This window comes from Sorex araneus, chromosome 2 (assembly GCF_027595985.1).
Source record: "Sorex araneus isolate mSorAra2 chromosome 2, mSorAra2.pri, whole genome shotgun sequence".
NCBI classification, from domain to species: Eukaryota; Metazoa; Chordata; class Mammalia; order Eulipotyphla; family Soricidae; genus Sorex; species Sorex araneus.
This window is the reverse complement of record NC_073303.1, coordinates 97,309,562-97,332,151: the sequence shown is the minus strand read 5'-3', so window position 1 is coordinate 97,332,151 and position 22,590 is coordinate 97,309,562. Positions and strand designations below refer to the sequence as shown.

General features: G+C 44.4%; 1 protein-coding gene across 7 annotated transcripts in view; it reads right to left on the bottom strand.

The window, feature by feature from the left end:
• The window catches only part of CYRIB (CYFIP related Rac1 interactor B), a 146,081-nt gene that overhangs the window by 74,053 nt on the left and 49,438 nt on the right, over positions 1–22,590 (bottom strand). For all 7 annotated transcript variants that reach the window (XM_055125510.1, XM_055125507.1, XM_055125506.1 and 4 more), the window contains exon 2: positions 20,935–20,987. The gene's annotated coding sequence lies outside the window, so the exon portion shown is untranslated. The remainder of the gene's footprint in view (positions 1–20,934; positions 20,988–22,590) is intronic.

Here is a 22,590-nt window from a genome sequence, read left to right as displayed (position 1 = left end):
AAGAAAGAAAGAAAGAAAGAAAGAAAGAAGAGCAGCTGCCATAGAGGCAGGAGGCAGGCAGAAGCAGGCAGGGGATGGGGGTGGGGGGTGATGAGAGGGAACCTGAGGACAGGTGTGCCGGGAAAAGTACACTGGTGGAGGGATGAGTGTTGGAATCCTGTATGACTTGAAACCCAATCATGAACAGCTTTGTAAGGGTCTATCACAGTGATTCAATAAAAAGTTTTTAAAAACTAATAAAAAGAACAGTGTGGCTGGTAATTTGAGCCAAAAGTTGAAGCTGGGGAAGATCCTGACTCACAAGCCTTATTTTTCACCCTGATGACAGGAGTGACACTATCATAAGGGGGAAAATAAGGTCACCAAGCACAGTCAGCATTGCCGAAAGAAATCCCCTGCCCTACAAGACTTGAACTGAGCTACACCCTTGGACCCAGGTGGACAAAAATCTCAGCAAGGGCCCCCAAGTTACTGAAGCAGCATTTTGGAGGTCCTCAATGTTTAATTGATTGTAATAACACTTTTAAATGGTTCTATTCAAGTAGGTAAAGAGATATATCTGATAACCTTTCAGTATCTGTACTGCAAACCATAATGCTAAGAGGGGAGAGAGAGAGACAGAGACAGTGACAGAAACAGAGACAGAGACAGAGAGGAAGAAGAAAAGCGCCTGCCATAAAGATAGGTGAGGGAGGGGTGAGAGTGAGGTGGGAGGGAAACTGGGAACATTGGCGGTGAGAAATGTACACTAGTGAAGGGACAGCTGTTGGAACATAATATGACTGAAATCCAATCATGAACCATTTGCAACTGTGCAACTCACTGTGATTCAATTTTTTTTAATTAATTTTCTAAAAAATAATAAAGGTTCCAATTCAGATAACATGGAATTGTTATCTGCTGCACTTCATCTCCTGATACACCTTAATCACCTTCCCTTAATAAAGGTAACTGCCACCATTTCTGTCATTAAAGTTGTAAAATACTCCACCAGGTAGCACTAGCATAAAATGTTTTTGAAAAATCTCCTTGTGCTCATAATGTTCATACTGGGAAAACGCTGTAAGACAGCACTTCCCTCTTGACAAGCCTCCCTCTATCCCCCCTCTCTGTTTGTATTTCTTTGGAGCTATATTTCCACAGAACTGTGCTCTGCACCGCCCATTCACCACCTGGAGTTATTAGCGTCCCCGTCAACCAGAGACGCAAAATTGCAGCCAGAGAAGCTCAAGTATGACAAAGCAAGGATGATGCCTAGTTATTTGGGAATCTTCTGCTGATACAGGCAACAGAAATAAAAGAGCTGGTTTCCTTGCCAAGGCTGTAATGAAACAAGCGGATGGACGTTCCACTTGCCGTCACCCCCAGCTCTGCCCCGAGGCTAAGCGTTTCCCATGAGGAATAATCTGGCCCCCGGGGCTGACTGAGCCCACTGCCCCATTCAGAGATGAGCTGGTTGCAGAAAAGTCCCAAAGGGCATGTTCAGGAGTTCAGGACATGCTGCCTCTTCCACAAACAGCTCTTTCAGCCCACTGTGTGCTCCGCTCGCACAAAGGAGACTCCTTGGCATTTCTAGCTCTGGCATTTCTAGTCATAATATTGACTGCATGGTCCTCCGGGGACAGCAGTCAGGAAGCAGGACCACCAGGGGTTCACAGGGGCCCATTTCACATCATGAGATCCCCTCCTGTGTTACAAAGGCCTGTGTTTCCTTCTACAAGTGACAAGTTTCGGCTCTTGCAATTTTTCAGGCCGGGGTCCACCCACTCATGTCCGTGGTGGATCTAGGAGGGCAAGTGAGCAAGACAAAGATGTGGCTGCCACACAGGCTGCCACTACAGGGGGTCTGCTGGAGGGGGTGAGAAGAGAGAGCCAACTGCAGGAAGGGCAGGGACAGGAATGGCTGGGTGGGTCTCCCACGGGTGGGTTTCGCCCCACAGTTACTCAGAGACAGACGTTTCTTCAACTCTACTGTTATACTACTCACACAGCATGTGCACACACACACACACACACACACACACACACACACACATACACACACACACTACCTTGACCACCCCAAGACCCCAAGGCAGATAGGGGTGAATTTTATCTACAAAGAAAATAATCCTGAATTCTATAAAGAGCCACTGATTCATTTCAGTTTTCTGGTTTGGTTTTGGTTTTGGTTTTGTGTTATACACAGTGATGCCTAAGACTTACTCCTGGGGCTGGAGCGATGGCACAGCGGGTAGGGCATTTGCCTTGCACGCGGCTGACCCGGATTCGATTCCCAGCATCCCATATGGTCCCCTGTGCACTGCCAGGGGTAATTCCTGAGTGCAGAGTCAGGAGTAACCCCTGAGCATCACCGGGCGTGACCCAAAAAGCAAAAATAAATAACCAAAAGACTTACTCCTGGCTGTGTGCTCAGGAATCATTCCTAGTGGTACTCAGAAGACCACAGCAGTGCTCCGGATCCAGTCAGGGTCCTGTGCTATCTTTCTGGTGCCAGATTAACCACGAACTTTTAAAACATTTTGTGTATTTTGCAGAAGCACCATGGTTAGAGGGAAGAGAAAGGGGCCTGTTTTACATGGCCTAGTTTCTGCAGATTTTGGGGGAAAAAAGTGATTTTTCCCAATTTGATCATTCAATCCTGACAGTGGATGAGATGGAAAGATAGTACAGGGGTGCATGTGACCGACCCCAGCTTGAATCCACTACCATATCTGGTCCCCCATACACCTTCAGGAATGGCCTCTGAGGACAAGCCAAGCATAGTCCTTGAGCACCACTAGGTGTTCAAAACGAATAAAATACTCCCCCTCCCCGCCACACACATTCCTGACAAAAACACGATGAGAAACATTAATACTCCCAGTTTTCAGGTGGAATTGTTCCTGTTGTTGTTGCTGTTGTTGTTATTGTTTTGGGAGTCACACCCAAGGATGCTTAGGGCTAACTCCTGGCTCTGTGCTCAAGAGTTACTCCTGACAGTGCTCAGGAGACCATATGGGACACTAGGGATCAAATGCAGATCAGCCACATGCAAGGCAAATGCCCTACCGGCTGTTTTATCTCTCTGGCTCTCCACCTCACCCTCTCGTCCCTTCTCCAAGCACTCATTCAAAAATCAGAAAATGTCCAAGCTCCATCTAAGACACCAGGCCATTCAACTATAAAATTTTGTTTTATTTTGGGGGTTACATGGACAAAGAGGCTGAAAGATCTCATTCAGAAAACGAAGAGGCCACACAGATGAAGGTGCTCTGTGGGTAGTTATTCTGTGAATGGGAAAAAGAAAATGAAGGTAACAAGAGTGGGGGAAAGCCATTTTAGTGTAAGCTTTTTTATCTATAAACGAATTTCGACTGCTATGATTGTTTTCTTTCAGTTTTGTTTTTGAGCAATACCCTGCAGTGCTCGCCAGGCTCTGCCGTGCGGACGAGATACTCTCGGTAGCTTGCCGGGCTCTACCCGTGGCGTATTCGATATGCAAAAAACAGTAACAACACGTCTCTCAATGGAGACATTACTGATGCCCGCTCGAGCAAATCGATGAGCAAGGGGATGACAGTGATACAGTGATACCCTGCAGTGCTCAGCTTTATGATCGGGGGTCATTCCTGGCGGTGCTCAGGGGACCGTGAGAGGGATAGAAACCCAGGCTTCGGGCATGCAAAGCATGTGCTCAGCCTGTTGCACTGTCTCTGCAGACCTACTGATAGGATTTTCCCCTTCATTGTCTCTGTGAATCTGAGCAGAACAGCACATGTGGCTGCTACCTGTTACTATTCTCACAGGCCCTGAGCTGCCTACGGATCTGCTGCTGTGGATGCAAGGACCACACTCACATACCCGGAGGACCTGGTGAGCTTTGGCCTTTCCATTAACCAGCTAAGCAACGATTCCAGCGTGGGTCACACCCTGCTGGCCACCTACCCAGCACAAGATAAGCTGTCTTCCCTTCCAGGAGACGGATGGCACACTTCCTTACCACAATACAAGACCACACCCGATTGCCAGGAATGACGCATAAGACAGCCTGGAAAATTAAAGGGAGTCATTGCTTGGGCTTAGGGAGTCAAAAGAGAGAAGGATCAGAGGGAAGATGTCTGGAGAAGGTCTTGGTCTATACTTCATCAGATTCCTGGGATGCCTCAGTGATGTACGTGGGCTTCCTTCTGTTATTTTTGTTTGTTTGTTTGTTTTGGCGTCACACCTGGCAATGCTCAGAGGTTACCTCTGGTTCTGCACTCAGTTGCGTTTCTGAGCAGTGCCCTGGAAATCCCATGGGATGTGGGGATTGACCTGACCTGCAGTATTATTGCTCTAGGGGCTCCATCTAGTTCTACCTTTCCTTTGGGACCAAATCCAGTGCTTCTGCTTCCAGTCCCCGGGGGTTTCTTGCCTGAGCTCTTTATCATGTGCCTGACTTTGCCACTTTGCACAAAGCAGGTCAGCTCTCCAGCTGCAGGAGTCCTAGGGACCTGGTGCTTTTGTTTATAGCACACAGGATAATTGTGATTGTTTGGACGTTTGTGTACTTCCTTGAGCGCGGTGGGCTCTTCGAGGGCAGGGGCCATGCTGTTCTGTTGCCACTGTAAGCAAGGGCTCACACAGAGCCTGGCGCCATGCCAAGGAGCCAGGCACTCCAACAGTTGCAGCTGGTCAAAGAGATGGCATCAGTCCAGCCAGAGTTAACCCAGGCCTTGGGCCTTAACCCTTCTCTGACCCCATAAGCTGGCAACAGCCCAGGAACCAGACAATCAGATAAGCAGGAGGTGAGATTAAAACCCTCCCAAAGTAGCCAAAACAATTATTAGGCCACTAACTATGTGTCTGAAGAAGTGAAATACAGAGTTTTAGACAGAATAATGGAGATAAGTCAAACATTAGCTGAGAGTGTGGAAAGAGTTTAGGTTCTCATTTTTGAGCTTTGGAGGTTTCAGGAAAGAAGATATTATTTAAGGCGTACATTTAAGTAAACAAAACAAACAAACAAAAACCTTCCAAGAGAGAATCAGTAATGGGCCAAGTTGAGAAAAACTGGTTTGGCTTGCTTCCTCTCTGAGAAGCTGGTGAGAATTTCATGTTAGAACACAGGTTTTCAAGCAAAACCACCCCTCCCTCCTGCAATTTGCAGGCCCAAAACCAGGTAGGGAGAACACTACTTTGTTTGAGCTCTGTCTCTTCAGAACCCACAAACCTGGCAAAAGCACTTGTGGTTTTTTTGTACTAGCATTTTTGTACATTTATGTACTAGCATCTTTGTACATTTCTGTACTAGCATCTTTATTTAACAGCTCACCTGTGCTCAGGAGCACCTGCATCAGAATGAATCGCCTAATTTTTGAAGAGCTCTGAAATTCACTTTGATCCAACATTTTATACATAAGGAGACAGAGAGTGCGAGAGGGCCCTGGGAGGCAGTTAGGGGTGCGGGGTATTTACAGGAGCACAGTCCTACACGTCTACACTCAGCCAGAGCGAAGGTCACAGGGGCTCCATCTACACTGCCAGAAAACTGCAATGTTCATTTCCAAAGGTTGGTCTGGATCATGGACGCATCAATAGAGTTCTGTTAAGCACCGTCTCTACAAAGCACTGTGCAGCATTTGATATGGTGTCTCATAATTTTTCAGGGTGAAGGAGGTGAATTAGAGCATTATCATGATTTGGCTCTTCATAAAATACAAATCTCTTCCAAAGGGGGGCAAAAAGATGTGTAGTCAATGACTAAAAAAGAAGTGCGTAAAAATGGTTTGGAGGGGGCATATATCCCAATCATACATACAGTAGAAAATGGTATCTTACTTGACAGTAAGACTAAACTGCTTACAGAGTTCCTATGAATAATATTTCCTACTGCTGTATGCCCAGGGGTTTCCTGTGCCATTATCTTGCTTCCCAACACGCCCATCTTCCCAGACAAACTCTCTGGTTCGGCCAGTTCTCTATCTCTATGGATACTGGATAATCATCTCAAGCATAATTTCACTATGATTTTTCAGCTTGAGGCAAGGCACTGCTCACTTACACCTGATAAGCCTTCCAGGACGAGTCTAGAAGACTAGCAATCAGAGGAGACTTGTGCAGTACTGTGTATCCTACTGATACAAGTGCCACAAAAACACAAGCCAATGCTTTATAATTCAACCTGATTCTTTGAAATGCATAGAGGGTGATTCTGACAGTTAATGCAACTAACCTATGATTAATAGCCTCGTTGACAACACTCATATTTCTCTTTTCAAGCCACAAGCCAAATGCAGCTCACCCTCAATGTATAACTTTGTAAAACATGTTTCTGAATATCAACCACCAAATCCACTGTGGTCATTGAAAGGATGCTTACATCCATCAGGATGCACTGGGTTATACTGTGGTAACAAAGAACACCTGAATCTCTATGACCACGGGAGGGGCTGGAGCAATAGTACAGCGGGGAGGGCATTTGACTTGCACTCGACTGACCTGGGTTTGATTTCCAGCATCCCATATGGTCCCCCGAGCACCACCAGGAGTGATTCCTGAGTGCATGAGCCAGGAGTAACCCCTGTGCATTGCCAGGTGTAACCCCAAAAAAGCAAAAAATAAATAAAATAAAAATAAATAAAAAATAAAATCCTTTCCACATCTTCTCCAACCTTTCCCACAGCTCAACTGCAGGACTGATAAGATGAGATAAAGTTCACCCAGTACCCGGTGAATGATGACCCGTCCTGCCACCATGACCATTATCCCTACTCCTCTTCAATAATAAAATGATGTTGTTATGACACTCACTGAACTTGTGTGTGATGATGCTTCCTAAACTTGTGTGTAATGTGGAATTACCTGGAGACCTTTAGTACTGCTGTGCTGTGTCCTACCTGGGACAGTGAATTAACTCATGTAGTTTGTACCCCGGCTTTCGTATTTTAAAGCTTCCCCAGGGAGGGCAAGAGTGATAGTATAATGGGCTGGGGGCATGCAAAGAAGACTTCGTATGTGGAAGACCCAGGTTAGATCCCTGGCACAGCTTGGTTCCCTGAGAAACTCCTGGAGCAATCTCCAAGTACAAAGCTGAAGGCAGCCCCCAAACACAATCAGGTCTGACTTCAAAACAAGCAAACTGGAGGCCAGAGTGATACTACAGTAGGTACGGCACTTGCCTTGCACATCTGGGTTCAATACCTGGCACCCAGTATGGCCCCCTGAGTCTGCCATGTGAGATCCCTGAGCTTAGTGCCAGGAGAAAGTCCTGAGCACCACCAGATATGGCCCCAAAATGGATTTTTACAAAATAAAAAATTAAATTTAAAAAGATCCCCAAGTTATTCTAAGGCACAGAGGCGCAGACAGATTTGAGAACCACACAGAGGCATCAAGATTCACTTCTATATATACACATATGTATCTGAGACATACGTGCTCCCAACACAGCTGATCTGCTCCCAGGTCCCGTGCACCATGCCACCTCTATGACTGTGGTGTCCTAAATCATGCTAGGGTGAGTGAGGTTCTGCAGCAGGAGCAAAGAGCTCCTAACTCCTAGCCCTATAGACTGCCAGTGTTCACCACTGGCTTTGCTACGTGACCCAAGAAACATGTTTTTCTGTTCTTGGTCTGTGCCTTTAACATAGCTTGTCTAGTCTCCTATCTCCTGCTACTTCACATTTTCAATAAGTTTGCCAGACCTAGAGTAACTCAAAACCCAAGCGGCCTCACATGCTGGGGGAAAAGGCAGCTGAGATAGAGAAGGGAACACCAAGTAAAGTGTGGTTGGAGGACCCGCTCGGGATAGGAGATGCGGGCTGAAAGTAGACTATAGATTGAACACAATGGCCACTCGATACCTCTATTGCAAACCACAACACCCAAAAGGAGAGAGAGAACAAAAGGGAATACCCTGCCACAGAGGGGGTGGGGGGTGGGGGGTGGGGGGTGGGTGGCGGGAGGGATACTGGGATCATTGGTGGTGGAGAATGGGCACTGGTGGAGGGATGGGTACTCGAGCATTGTATGACTGAAACACAAGCATGAAAATATGTAAATCTGTAACTGTACCCTCACAGTGATTCACTAATAAAAATAAATAAATAAACCCCAAATATTCAAACCCCAAATACCATGGAAGAACTGGGCAAATACCTGGCTAGAGAATGGGGACATTGACTGCTTTTAGTAACTGAGACTGTGTTGTTGTTTTTTTCCAAATCTCTATTCCTAAAGATAATAGACAGCTAGTAAAAATGTGGGTAAGTCAATTCATTATCATCAGTAGTAACCTGTTAAGGAAATGAAAAGCAGACAGGAGAACTCAAGAAACACAGCACCTCAACTGAAAACTCTGTGCATCCACTGGTCTCTGACTGCCATTATGAGTTTCTCCTCTTTTGTTGGGGGATAGTGGGGAAGTCTTTAAAACTGCGCTCAGTAATTCCTGGCCAAGCACTCCAACAATCCAATGCCCAGGAAATGGCACTTCTCTAGTCCTGTAGTGCTAGGGATTACCCAGGTCACCCCAGAAGTGCTTGGGGGCCGCCAGGGCTGCACCAGTGATGCTCAGGATACCACGCAGTACCAGGGATGGAGCCAGGGTTGACCACTTGTAAGGCAAGCACTTTAATCTCTGTGCTATTTCTCCAGTCCCAATTTCCTCATTTTTGTCCATTTCTCCTGGGATAAAATGATATGAGAGATGCATGCTGAAAGTAGACTACTAACCAAACATGATGGCCACTTACTACCTGTATTGAAAACCACAATATCCAAAAGGAGAGAGAGTTAAAGGGAATGTGCCTGCCACAGAAGTGTGTGTGTGTGTGTGGGCGGGGGGGGGGGGGGGGTGTGGAGAAGGGGGGAAGGAGATGGGGGGTGGCAGGAGGGATATTGGTAACATTGGTGGTGGATAATGGGCACTGGTGGAGGGATGGGATCATTATATGACTAAAACATAATCAGGAAAGTTTGTAAGTCTGTAATGTATCTCACGATGATTCATTAAAAAATATTTTTTAAAAAAGATATGTGCTAGGGTGGTAGTCTAGGTGGTCTAGGTAAGAGACCTATGAACGTTTAGTGTCTTCCATGTGGCAGCAAAGTCCAGGACATGTACAGTGGGTGCAGGGAGTACTGTGAACATAGATAATCGCCACCAGCACACAAATGAACTTTTGGCAAATCATCTCCTGATCTTCAGAATCTTTTAAAAAAAGCAGAAAATACAGCTTGTTTGCCCTTGCTTTGCAGTTTAATTTAGGAATCATAGTGTCTTTGCATAAACCCTTATTTTTAAAAAACGTATTCAATATTTTGAACAAGTTAACTTAGGCCCAAGGGAAAGAAGCATTGTATACCATTACATAACAGTTACTCTATTACTTTACAACTGAATGGCAGCCTCAGGCAGCAATGTCAAAAGGAGAGAGAAATCATTTTGTGAAATTATCTGAATGCAGCCATCTCTTCTGATGCATTGTGAGTTGACAATGGTTGTGCTTTTCCCTAAACTCATTCAATCTGAATCTGAGAGAAGAGTTTTCTTCCCATTTAGAGTTAGTTTAAAAAAAAAAAAAAAGGCAAACAGGATCCTTCTAACAAAGTTTGCAATGAAAATCACTAACTTCTCTAAAGGCCATGCTTATTGCAAAGGATTCATTACACGATCCTTGGTAGGGTCTCTGCTAACAATCTATTTTCTCTACAAACTTCACACACACACACACACACACACACACACACACACACACACAAAACAGGATGGAAGATTGTAGGGCTCCACACCTATCCCCCCACCCCAGGTTTGTGACTGTAGCCAGTAAGTTAATCTCTCTAAACTTGCCATAAATGAATTTACCTAGTAAACAAGGAGAGTGTAAGCACTAAGGAAATGCGAAGGACATAGGGACCTACGAATGTCCTTCCTCTGAACACTACCAGTCTTAAGAAGCTCTCTAGAACACAAACTTCATAAGAAAGGCTGCCTTACTAGACTCATAATGCCCACCTAGAGATCGTCATTCCTCAACCAGCATCCTTTAATCCTTTACACCTCATCTCCTGTCCCAGGGCTGAATCCTGAACGGAGCAATCTACTTTCTCCTATTTCCTCTGCCACCATGACTAGTTAACAGACCAACAGAAGGGAAGTTCAGAAATTTTGGAGTGGCTTTGGAGGAAGAGCGTGGCCTTTCTCATTGAATGTGAACAAACAGGCATATGTTCCTCCAGCTACTGGCAGCCTGGCTACCACCATGAACAACTCTTTCTTGCACTTCTTAGAGCATGTGTGTTCTATTTGGAGTCTCCTGGCCTCAAACAATACGAGAGCCCTGCCAGCAGCCGTCTAGCTACTATGAAGTAAGTTAACCTGGGCCAACAGACACAAGGACAGAGCCAACAAAATCACAATGAAATGAAAGCATGATCAAAGTGTGCCTAAAACCTCTCTGTGTTTTGGTAACTCAACATACTCAATTGCTTCCACCAACTATCTAATTTGTGCAGGGTTTTCTGAACCTTAAAAACATCCTAAATGACATATCCTCTGCTTCCCTGGAGGAATCACTAAGGAAAAAATCATACATAAAATCCATTGCTCTCCCTGTGGTTTAACTCAGCCGTCAAATTCCCTAGGAGCAAGAACCCTCATTGGTTTGTGTGACTTGCTAAACCATGGCCTAAAAAGTTTTCTGGAAACTGGCTTTCAGTAATTATTTAGATAAAATGAATAAGTCACGGGGGCTTGAGGACAGTAGAGCAGGTTAAGGCACTTGTCTTTCGAACAGCTGACCCGAGTTCCATCCCTGGCACCATATATGGTACATCAAGTACCACCAGAAGTGATTCCCTCTGGGGCTGGAGCTATAGCACAGCGGGTAGGGCTTTTGCCTTGCATGCGGCCGATCCGGGTTCGATTCCCAGCATCCCATATGGTCCCCTGAGCACTGCCAGGGGTGATTCCTGAGTGCACAGCTAAGAGTGACCCCTGTGCATCGCCAGGTGTGATCCAAAAAGCAAAAAAAAACAAAAAGTGATTCCCTCAACCAGGAGTGATTCCTGAGCCAGGAGTAAGCCATGAGCACAGCTGGTCATGACCCCCAAGTCCCCACCACCACCACCACCATCACCAAATTTTAAAAAAATAAACTAGTGCAAAGAAACTTAGCAAACCAAATGAGTTTCAGAATCTCTTCATCATCAAAATGCAATGGTTTATGAGGGATGCCTAGATTACCCTTGGCCCCAAACTATAGGGAGTATAAAAAAAGTTTGAATCCAGACAGGGTGGGGAAGAGACAGATAAGAAGCAACAGGAGACAAGGAACAATAGAAATCAGTGTTGTTAAGAGTGAGAGGCTGGAGCGATAGCACAGCAGGTAGGGCATTTGCCTTACACGCGGCAGAGCCGGGTTCGATTCCCAGCATCCCATATGGCCCTCTGAGCACCGCTAGGGGTAATTCCTGAGTGCAGAGCCAGGAGTGACCCCTGTGCATCGCCGGGTGTGACCCAAAAAGCAAAAAGAAAAAACAAAAAAAGATGACAGAGTCGATAACACTGAAATCAAGAGACTCAAACTTTAACAAACAAATTTTAAAAGGAGCCTGTGGAGACGGCAGGCTGGGGTGGGGTTAGGGGTAGGAGGCAGAATTGGTGGTGGTGGAAGAAAGCTGACACTGATGGCAGGGTCTGTGACAGGCATATGTTCCCTCAGCTAAAACCCAACTATGAATAATTGTAAATCACGGTATTTCAATAAGGTAAAATTTACAGTGAAAGACTAAGGTCCTCCTCATCAGATATGTTCGAATTAGAAAAGCAGAAAGAAGCGTATAAGGCTTGCATTTTTATTGGTGCTAAGGATCAAACCTAGTACCACATTTTCTACCAATTAACTATGGCTAGCCAAGTTCATGAAGTGGAAGCCATCAGACAGGCCCCCATCTGCAAAATGATGGTAGCAACACCTATCTCTTACCTGGGCCATAAGAGCCATTGAAAGCACCTCCTCGGGCTGCATTCAAGAAACATGCAGTTCTCTCTTTCTGTATAGCTAAGCTTCCCTCATCGTCTTGGTTCTGATCTGGGGTTCAGAAATTCAGGCCCTCAAATATAGACAGTGCTCGGCCACTTTCTAGATCTCTCAGCAGAGTCAGCCCCTGAAGGATAAGGACGGCTAACATACACTGAGCCTCCCGTGGGGTCTTGGGCAGAGGGCATATCCGACTTTCTGGCTAGGCTGCTTCCTGCTTGCTTTCTACAAGAGAGTATAAGGGATCACAGCCATGTAACTGGCAGCACAGCACATCTGCACATACCTAGAGGATGTAGATCCAAACACATACCAGCAAGGCAGGACTCTAGCCCACTGTTCTGCACCTTTCTACACCTGCGGGCCTGTCCCTGTACCAGTGACTAAAGACCCCTGTCAGTTCCAGGAGGAGAGGGGGCACTGTTTCCTTCACTCAGCTATCCCAGCACCCAGAAAGCACCCCAAGATGGATTTCTTGAGTGAGTGGACAAAGAATGATAGAGTCCTAGCTCTCAGAACAGAATGTATTACATTCCTCTCAGTGAATCCACAGATTGTTAAATGTGCAGCAGGGAGATCAAAGACCTGGAAATACCAGAGGCCTTCTGAGGCTAACAGAACTGAATTCTGGCCTGGCCTGAATTCTCGCCTGAGAATTTAGTGCCCAGGCCCGAGGCCTAGGCATATTCCTAAACATACTGAGTCATAATTTTCCTTCTTAGACAAACTCAATGATCAAGATTAAGTACAATTTGGTTTTGCTTTGTTTGGGTGTGGGGGGGTGGGTGTAGGGGGGTTGCAGGGATCCACACCTGCAGTGCCCAGGGTTTATGCCTGGCTCTTTGTTCGGGGATCACTCAAGGAACCATGAGTGATGCTGGGAATGGAACCAAGGTGGGCTGTTAGACAAAGCAAGTGCCCTACAGGTTACTGTCTCTCCAGCACTTAAATATAATTTTTAATCCATCTTACAAATAGACAAAATGAAAAAAAATACTATATGCCAAAATGATAACTAATCATTTTGATTAGTTAAATGATTGATAACTAATCATGTAACTAATGACAGTTGGCCCTGGCTGGTAAGATAATAGAAATTTTTTCATGGGATTTTTTTTTTCATGTCTGTGAATTTTTAGATTTTATATAATAAACATAAATTACTTGTCTAATAAAAATTAAAGTGAGGTGGCGGCAATTCAAGTGTCTTACACGACACCTATGCCATAAGCAGGGGCCAGTACATGCTACTTGCCTATGAGCACCGTGCAGACAAGGGGAATAGCTGTCTACGCTGCCTATGTCTCCTACTTCTTGTTATGTATTTCAGCTAACTTAGTGCCATCCTTGCATGACTTGTTTTCAAAGCTCTCTTCTATCCCCCCCTTCAGCAAAGGCTCCATCTGTTAAAACTCCTCTCTGGGTACTGTCTAACCGGCTCGCAAAATCAGCAGCATACTCTCATTTGCTCATTCATCTGTTAATTCATTAACTGGGTAAACACTGATTAAACCTACTATATTGAATATCCCTGCTTTTGCGTGCCCACCATTCACAAACTGTTGTCAGTTTGTTCGGGCAGAAGGCCCACCTTCACTCATACTTAGTCCTTGCGCTCTGGCAGTTGCAGGCCCTACTCCAGCTCCCTTAAGGGGTGGGCATTTGAGCCAGGAGAACCAATCAGCATCTTATTTGCCTAACCAGAAGGGATTGGCTACGGGACAGGCACAGACATGACCAATCACAGGCACTGAGACTCTATTCTAAGACTGGCCTTGAAGTACTGGAAAAGTGGGCTTCTTTTCCCTCTCCCCCCATCTTCTGCTATAACTGCTGACAGCCATCTTGCCACCAGCAGCCACTAATCCCCCAAAGAAATGGTAGGCAATTCTGAGATGAAGCAAAACTGTGAAAACCTTTGCAATACGATTTAAGCAACCATGATTCAAGTCCCATCCCTGATCTTTTCAATGACAAACCAAGCAAACTCCCTTCCTGCAGGATCCACTTTCAGTTGAGATTGTTTCATTTATTTTATTTATTTATTTATTTAATTTTGCTTTTGGGGTCACACCCGGCAATGCACAGGGGTTACTCCTGGCTCTGCACTCAGGAATTACTCCTGAGTGCTCAGGGGACCATATGGGATGCTGGGAATCGAACCCGGGTGAGCCGCGTGCAAGGCAAACACCCTACCCGCTGTGCTATCGCTCCAGCCCCAGTTGAAGTTGTTTTGTGACCAGAAAAATCCTGGAACCAGAGAGACAGGACATGGAGTAAGGCGCTAGCCTTGGACATGGCTGGCCCTGGTTCGATCCCCAGCAGTACATATGGTGCCTGTGGCAACAGAGCCTGGAGTAAACCCTGAGCACTAGCAGATGTGGCCTAAAAATCCAATGCCCTCCCGCTCACACACACACCCTCACCCGCCCCCCACCCCCCCTACACACATACAAAATCCTTACTAATAAAATGTGGCATGCTGAGACAAAATGCCTATGCCCATTGATCCAGGCTGATGATCTAGGCCATCTTCCCCGCACCCATTCTCATGTGACAGCTGCAAACAACTGTCATTGTCCAAAGTCAATGAAATAGATGTTTTTATTAAATACCACACATAGCAAAGGGAGCAGGCATGAGGGTTATCAGGAAAGGCTTCACAAGAAACAGCATCTGAGATATTCTGTATTTCCACTGAGACACAGAAAACAGAATTAGTGCTTCAGAGAGTGAAAATAACACTGTTGATATGCTTTTTTTCTTACAGTCAATGAAAACCACTCCATGGCACATTGCATGAAGGACAATGATACTTAGAAATGCTTACAGGCACGCTTAGAGTGAGTCACAAAACAGCATCTCAAGAGACAGCAAAGTGCCAGGGTCAGCCAGCTGCCCCTTGTAAGAACCTCATCTGAATGTTGCAGACAATGGCACACTTTTAAATCATATTCAGGTCTGGTATTTTTTTTTAATTTGACTCTAAAAATGTGTATTTTTATGCCAGTTTTCCTCACCCACTGGATGACTGTTGATAAAATCATAACAACCCCTTAAAGACGAATGACCTATTTACTGGATTTACTACCAACAAGGCAGAGAGTCTCTTGCCCGCACACCTGGCTGTCTTCCCCGTGGCCCCTCAGAGAGGATGGGCTCCAGCTTCCCTCCCTGCCTCGAGCAGAGCTCCCGGCAGCTGGAGACCACTGGAACCTAGCCACAGCCATGCTCAAGGCCCCTCTCCACACGTTCGGACGGGCCTCAAGCATGAAGGTACCAGCTGAGTAACCCACGTGTGTGTAATCCCATCAATGGCCAACATCCATAGACTTAAAAGCAAGCTCCCAGAAGATATCTTAGAACCCACTTCTCCCTCTGGGAGAAAGTAGCAAGCTACTGAGTTTCCTGCCCACATGGGACAGCCAAGCAAGCTTCCCATGGTGTATTCATATGCTAAAGCCAGGAACAAGCCAGATCTCATTCCCAGACCCTGAAAGAGCCTCCAAATGAGGCATCATTAAGAAGGTGGAATGGAGAGAGGCTTCTAAAATATCAGGGATAGGATGAATGGAGAAGTTACTGAGCCCGCTTGAGAAATCGATGAACAATGGGATTTCATGATCGTGACTACCAACAAATGATAAAAATGGAATGAGGAGCAATACAAGTCCCCAGTCCCGTGAAACATCCCATGAGGGGCTAGAAATGTGTCTGAGGGCAGAAAGCAACAATAGCTACTGTGAAAGCACCCCTGGGAACATCCATTTCACTAAGAAAGTGAAAAGAGGCTAGTGTGCCTCAGATCTTGGAGGATGCATACTCAAAGGGAATGCTGTTAAGACAAATAAGTCTGAAAAACAGGACACCACAGGACAAATTCTCCTTGCCTTTTGTTGTTTCTAAACACATCAGCAATTCATTTCATCTAAAAACATAGCTCCAATTACCAAAACAAAAAGAATCCTACAACTGAAAAAACTAAGCCTCTCAGAACACTTCCACGAGATCTCAAGAAAAGTGGTGGGGTTTAGTGACAGGAGGAAAGTAGGAAACACTTTCCAGATAACTAGGATTTCAAAGAAGCAAGCATTCTACCTCTATTTCTAAACATTTAAGGAGCATTGGCACAAGTAGTAAGGCGCAGACTAGGAGGCCTTAGAAAGAGGGAGAGAGGGAGGGAAGGAGGGAAAGACAAATAGAAGGAGGGAGGGCAGGCAGGCAGGCAACTGTTGAATTCTACTTTCTCTATTTGCCACAGGATCATTGCTTAATACACCTGGCTGACCCGGGTTCGATTCCCAGCATCCCATATGGTTGCACCACCAGGAGTAATTCCTGAGTGCATGAGCTAGCAATAACTCCTGTGCATCATTGGGTGTGACCCCAAAAAATTATATGGTCAAGAAGTAAAAACAAACAAAAAAAGAATTCTATCATAAAGGGCAATTGAATTTAAGAGTGATATACACACAGGTTGCTTTTCAATGTTACACATGTAAAACATTTAATCTTATAATTCAGAGTAACTTCAATAAAAATATTTTTAATTTGGGGGTTTTATTTGTTTGGGGGCCATACCTAGAGGTATTCAGGGGTTACTCCTGGCTCTCCATTCAGGGATCACTCCTGGCAGGCTTGGAGGACTATATGAGGTGTCAGGGATCAAACTTGGGTCAGCTGTATGTATGGCAAATGCCCTGCATGCTGTGTTATCTCTCCAGCCCCAGCTAATTTAATTTTTTTAATATGTCCTTTTTAGTATATCTGACTACTATACTACTAAACAGTGATAAAACATATCATATGAGCTAGACCCCAAGTTTAATCACAAGAGATACCCTTGTACTATCTCTTCGGCCCTATTCTTGATCATTTTTACAGTACAGAACTATAAACACAGACTCCATGCTACACTAGACAGCCTGAGGCCAAATCCCACCTCTATCACCACTGCATGACCTTGGACAAGTGCCTTTTACCTGCTGTGTCTTAGTTGATATCATCTATAAATTTTTAATTTTTATAACAATGCTTTTCTTATAATTTTATTCTGAAGTCCAAATGAATTAATAAATGAATACTGTCTGTCACACATTAAACACTTTAACAAATGCTATTATTATTGTTTTCCAATTCACTAATTCTCTCTTTGGCTATATATAATCCACCTACCCATTTGATTTTAATTTCAATTTTTTCATCTCAATTTCATTGATTTTCAACCTTGATCTTTTTTTCTTTCTTTCTTTCTTTCTTTCTTTCTTTCTTTCTTTCTTTCTTTCTTTCTTTCTTTCTTTCTTTCTTTTTTTGCTTTTCGGGTCACACCCAGCGATGCACAGGGGTTACTCCTGGCTCTACATTCAGGAATTACTCTTGGCGGTGCTGGGGGATCATATGGGATACTGGGAATTGAACCCAGGTCGGCTGCGTGCAAGGCAAATGCCCTACCCACTGTGCTATCACTCCAGCCCCCGACCTTTTTTACTTTCTTTACAATTTTTTCCTTTTTAATTTTTTTTGGTGGGAGGAAAGCTTAAACTATATTCCCCTGTCTCAAGCACTGCTCAGGGGATCCAAGGACCTCAGTGATACTTGACCTGTGTGTGCATGCCTCATGTTTCAGTGATGAGGTCCAATGATGCAGAGCTGAAGGGCCCAATGCTTGGGAACACTGGATCATACACAGTGGTTCCTGGGAGGGGCATATAGAGCCAGAGATAAAACTTGGGTCTAGCACATACCCATTAGACACTACAACCCTCTGTGCTATCTCTCTGGTCCTCTTATAGTTTTATACAAATCTTAGTCATTCATTCTTAACAGTTCTTTCTTGGACAGCGGGTGTTCTGGCCTCACACAGTAATGCTTTGGGACTACTTATGGTTATGTGCTCAGGGAACGCTCTCAATAGTACTGAGGGGACCATAAGTGGTACCAGGGATCAAACTGAGGTCAGCTACACTCAAAGCAAATGCCTTAACCCCTATATTAACTCTTCGACCCCAATTTTAAATATACTATTTTTAGAGTTTTTTTTTAAGATAGGTTCTATTACTTCCAGATTGAAGTAGCTAATTTCACGCATATTGTTTATAACACTTCACTGTGAACTCATTTTCAGAGAAGATAATTTTTATGTTGGCATGCATTTGCTCTAGGCTGTTAAAATATCCTTAGAAAATGATTTTGTGTTTGTGCTAAGGATTTTCATGGTACTGGATCAGTTTTGTTGTTATTTCGCAGCTTGAGGATCATGTCTCAAGGACAATAAAAAATTAAGAGTTCACAAATAATGGCCCTACATTTTTAATTTCTCATTGGTGACTATTTTCTAGTCAAGGCAAGTTTCCTCTGTTTCTTCTGACACTGTAGTTCACCTAGCTCCTTTTCAGAAAGTCTAGTTCCTCTTCATAAAGAAATGTTACCTAAAAGTTCAGGGCACTCAAGCCTATCTTGACCCCAGACTTTTTCCTTGAGTCGCAGTGTCACTAGAGCCTTAACCTCCAGAATCTATAGCCTATGCTTCAATACAAAGACCTGTAAGTTGCTCATTGCTCTGGCTTTAGCCCATATGGCCATGTGCCTTCAATGTTTTTCTTCATTTCTGACACTTGTGGACTTCTTCTTCTGAAGAGTTTCTCGGATAGCATTTTTAGCTCAGTTAACCTTGTATTTATATGAAAAAGGATTCCCTCCAATCAGTTCAGTCTATCATTTTGCCTGGTATCCCAGGCCACCAAATGAAATATAATCAACTACTCGTGCATAAGTTCCACATTATAACTGCATCTTACTCTAAGGTTAACTGCCAAAGTCATTAGGTAATATTATTCCTTGAATTGTCTTTCTCTTCCATGAAACAAGTGACTAGGCTGAGAAGACTGCCTGAAAACTCTGCTAGGTCTGATAAACCATCTCCCATTAAAGTCAACTCAGCTAGTTTTTCTTTCAGTAAGAATTTAGTGTCCTAAGTTGAGTAATAGAAAAGTAAATAGCTGGCTTAGATCTTGGGGACATGTTCTAAGAAAATTAAACTTTATCACTGTCACTGTCACTGTCATCCCCTTGTTCATCGATTTGCTCGAGCGGGCTCGAGCGTCTCCATTGTGAGATTTGTTGTTACTGTTTTTGGCATATTGAATACACCATGGTAGCTTCCAGGCTCTGCCTTGCAGGTGGGATACTCTCGGTAGCTTGCCAGGCTCTCCAAGAGAGACGGAGGAATCAAACCCAAGTTGGCCGCGTGCAAGGCTAATGCCCTACCCGTTGTGCTATTGCTCCAGTCCAATTAAACTCTATAAACATCAGAAACAAAATCAATGACATTCTCACATTTTAAGAAGGCAAAAAGGGCTGGAATGATTAGCACAATAAGTAGGGTACTTGCCTTGCACGTGGCCAACCAGGATTCAATTCCCAGAACCCCCTGTGGTCTCCTGAGAACTACCAACAGCGATTCCTGAGTGCAGAGCCAAGAGTAACTCTAATACCTACCTACCCCCAGCTTTGCTGGGTATGGCCCCCAAACAAAACACATTTAAAAATAACATTTTTTGAAAAAAAATATTTTAATTAAAAAAATAAAAAGCCAAAGAAACAAAGACCAGCCAATGGCACAGATCTGAGTGTATCGTTCATACTCACACTAGGAATGATGCCCCCTTGATGGAACAAGGAGGACACCCATGCTATTTAAAATGCTATATTTTAGTTAGCATTTTTTTTTTGCAGGGGTGGAGGTTGGGAGTTAGGAGCTGTGATGACCAGCAGTGCTCAGACTTACTCCTGGTTCTATGCTAAGGGATGACTCCTTGACGGCTCAGGGAACCGTATGAGGTGGTATAGATATAACCTGGGTTAGCCACGTGCAGGGTCCTGTACTATCAATCTAGACCCTAGGTTATTTTTTATAAGCAAGTATATTTACATACAGACAAGTTAGCAGCATGACTCAACCATGACACAACTTTTATAAATTAGAATAGTGGTGAACTCTGGGGGCAGAAATTTACTGCAACAGAACATGAAGGAGCTTCCTAGAAGGATGGAAAATTCTATTACTTAATCTGGGTGGTGTTAGAGGTATGTAGCATATTACAGATTCTTTAAGCTGCACGATTAAGATTTGAGCATTGTTCAGTATATAAGTGATACCTCAAAAAAAGGGCAGAAATATGCATGAGAGATAACTACATAAACATTTTGCCAACTGATCTTCATTCTATGGTCCAACTTCTCCAGCAACCTAGCAGTCGAATGGTGGAGGAGTGAAGAGTCCAGGAAGCCCAGAGAGGAGAAAAGACAGAAGAGAAAGGGCCTGATGTGGAAAGAGGACACTCAGGATCTCACAGCTGGCTTTCCAAGAGGATCTTAATATGATTTTACAGTGAACTACAGAACTAGTTCTCAAGTCACACTGCTGGATACCACAGTGAGTGGACCCCTGCAGAGAGCTGCTGTGTACCCCCAGAATTCACATGCTAAAACCTAATCTCTAGTGTGCTGGCATTGGGAGGAAGGGTCTATGGGAGGTAATTAACTTGTGAGGTGGAGTCCTCATGAATAGAATTAGTGCCCTTATTCAAGAGACCCCCAAAGGTCTTCTACTCTCCTTCTAACCAGTGAGGTCATATAGTGAAAGAATGTACAAACCAGGACCTTAAGGATTTACTAAGCCCATGACTTTGGACTTCTCAGCTTCCATAACTTTGAGGGAGAAAAGAAATCTGCTGTTATATACCACCCATATGTGGAATTCTGTAATAGCAGCCTGAGAGGTTCAAGACGTGCCTTCGAAGAGTGAGCAAGAGACTTCCCTTCTTTGAATCACAACTTTAGCACTGGTATGAAGCATCAACAAGATAGTTCAGATACAGCATTCAGCTTTGGACCCAGATGGCCACCTCTGAACCCAGCTGTTACTTACCAACTTGGTAAGCTTGAACAAATTACTCAAACTCCAAGCCTCAGTTTCTTCTCCTGTAAAATAGAGAAGTTAAGTAGGTTAGGACAGTGCTCAGCACACAATTAGCCTTCAGCAAATCTAGCCACTAGTATTACTTCCTATACCAGAGACATATGGAATGTCCCTGGGAATATCAACCCCAAATTCCATTTCTTTAGACCATCAGTTTACAGAACATGATTTCAACAAACATTTCCTCAATGAATGTGCAAAAATAGTCTTTTATAGTCTTTTATACAAATAAATAGAGATTCAGAAAAGCCAGTGAGGATTCAGAAAGGCTAAGAAACTTAGGGCTGCATAGTAAGACCCAAAACCCAAACTAAACTCCTAAGACTAAGGATAGAGAGTTGGCTGAACTGCTGTTCTTTCAAGCTTTGAGTTCTAAGATCACGAATGCTGGTGCTGGAGTGATAGCACAGAGGGGAAGGCATTTGCCTTGCACGTGGCCAACCTGGGTTCGAATCCCAGCATCCCATATGGTCCCCTGAGCACCACCAGGGGTAATTCCTGAGTGTATGCACCAGGAGTGACCCCTGTGCATTACCAGGTGTGACCCAAAAATAAAAATAAAAATAAAATAAAATAAAATAAAGAACGCTGGGAATCTGAGATAGGTACAGCACCAAGTCTTGGTCCTTGAGACATGTTCAGCTCAGCCTAAACTTCTTTTAGTCATTCTGTTTCTGAATCACTTCCTGCTTTATGTTTCTATGCCACAGAGAAAGGAAAATAAACATGCATGACACCCTTCTTGCCAGCCTCAACATCTCCGACAGAGACAAAAAAAACTTAAGAATGAAAGGAATTTTCATGCGACCACAGTTCAAGAGCATCTCATATAAACACGCTCACCAGCATTCAGAGCGGAGAGAAAACAAGGTCTTTAGGGGATAGACACTGCCTTCATGGAACACAGAGCAAATGCCTTTTCCGACCTTCATTTTGATAGCTCTTTAGCCACCCAGTGCTTTCTCTTTGCTTTTCACACACTGCTTAAACAACAGGAAGCCACTCCAGCAGGTGCATTTTACTCATATAAGGTTTGGAGGCCACATCTACGCGCCCCCGAAGAACACCATCCCTGGGCATTTCAGACACTCTTACTGCTTTGGCCTGCTCTGCTTCTGTGTGCCAACACAGGCTTTTTGTGTTTTTGTACTTCCTGTTCCTGCATGAATGTGCTATAAAATTCTTGGGACAGGGAGCTTGCTCAAAGGGCTGGAGCATATGCCTTGCCAGCGGGATGCCCAAATTCAATCTCTGGCACCACATTGCATGTCCCTCAAGCACCTTTAGTGACCCCCAAGAAACAAACCAAAATATGAATTACTAGGCTTCACATGCATACAACACATCCCAAACTCTTTAAATGCATGCGCGCGCGCGCACACACACACACACACACACACACACACATTGACAATTGATTCCTCACACTCTGTCTTCCACTACATGAAGGCTGGCTTCTCTTTTTTTCTGGTTCTTTGGCCAGATTTATAAAATAGACAAAGCTGGAGTAATAATGTAGCAAATAAGGCCTCCCTGGATACTATCCCCAGACCTGCATATGATCCCCAAACTCTACCAGCAGTGACCTCCACGATCAGAGCCAGG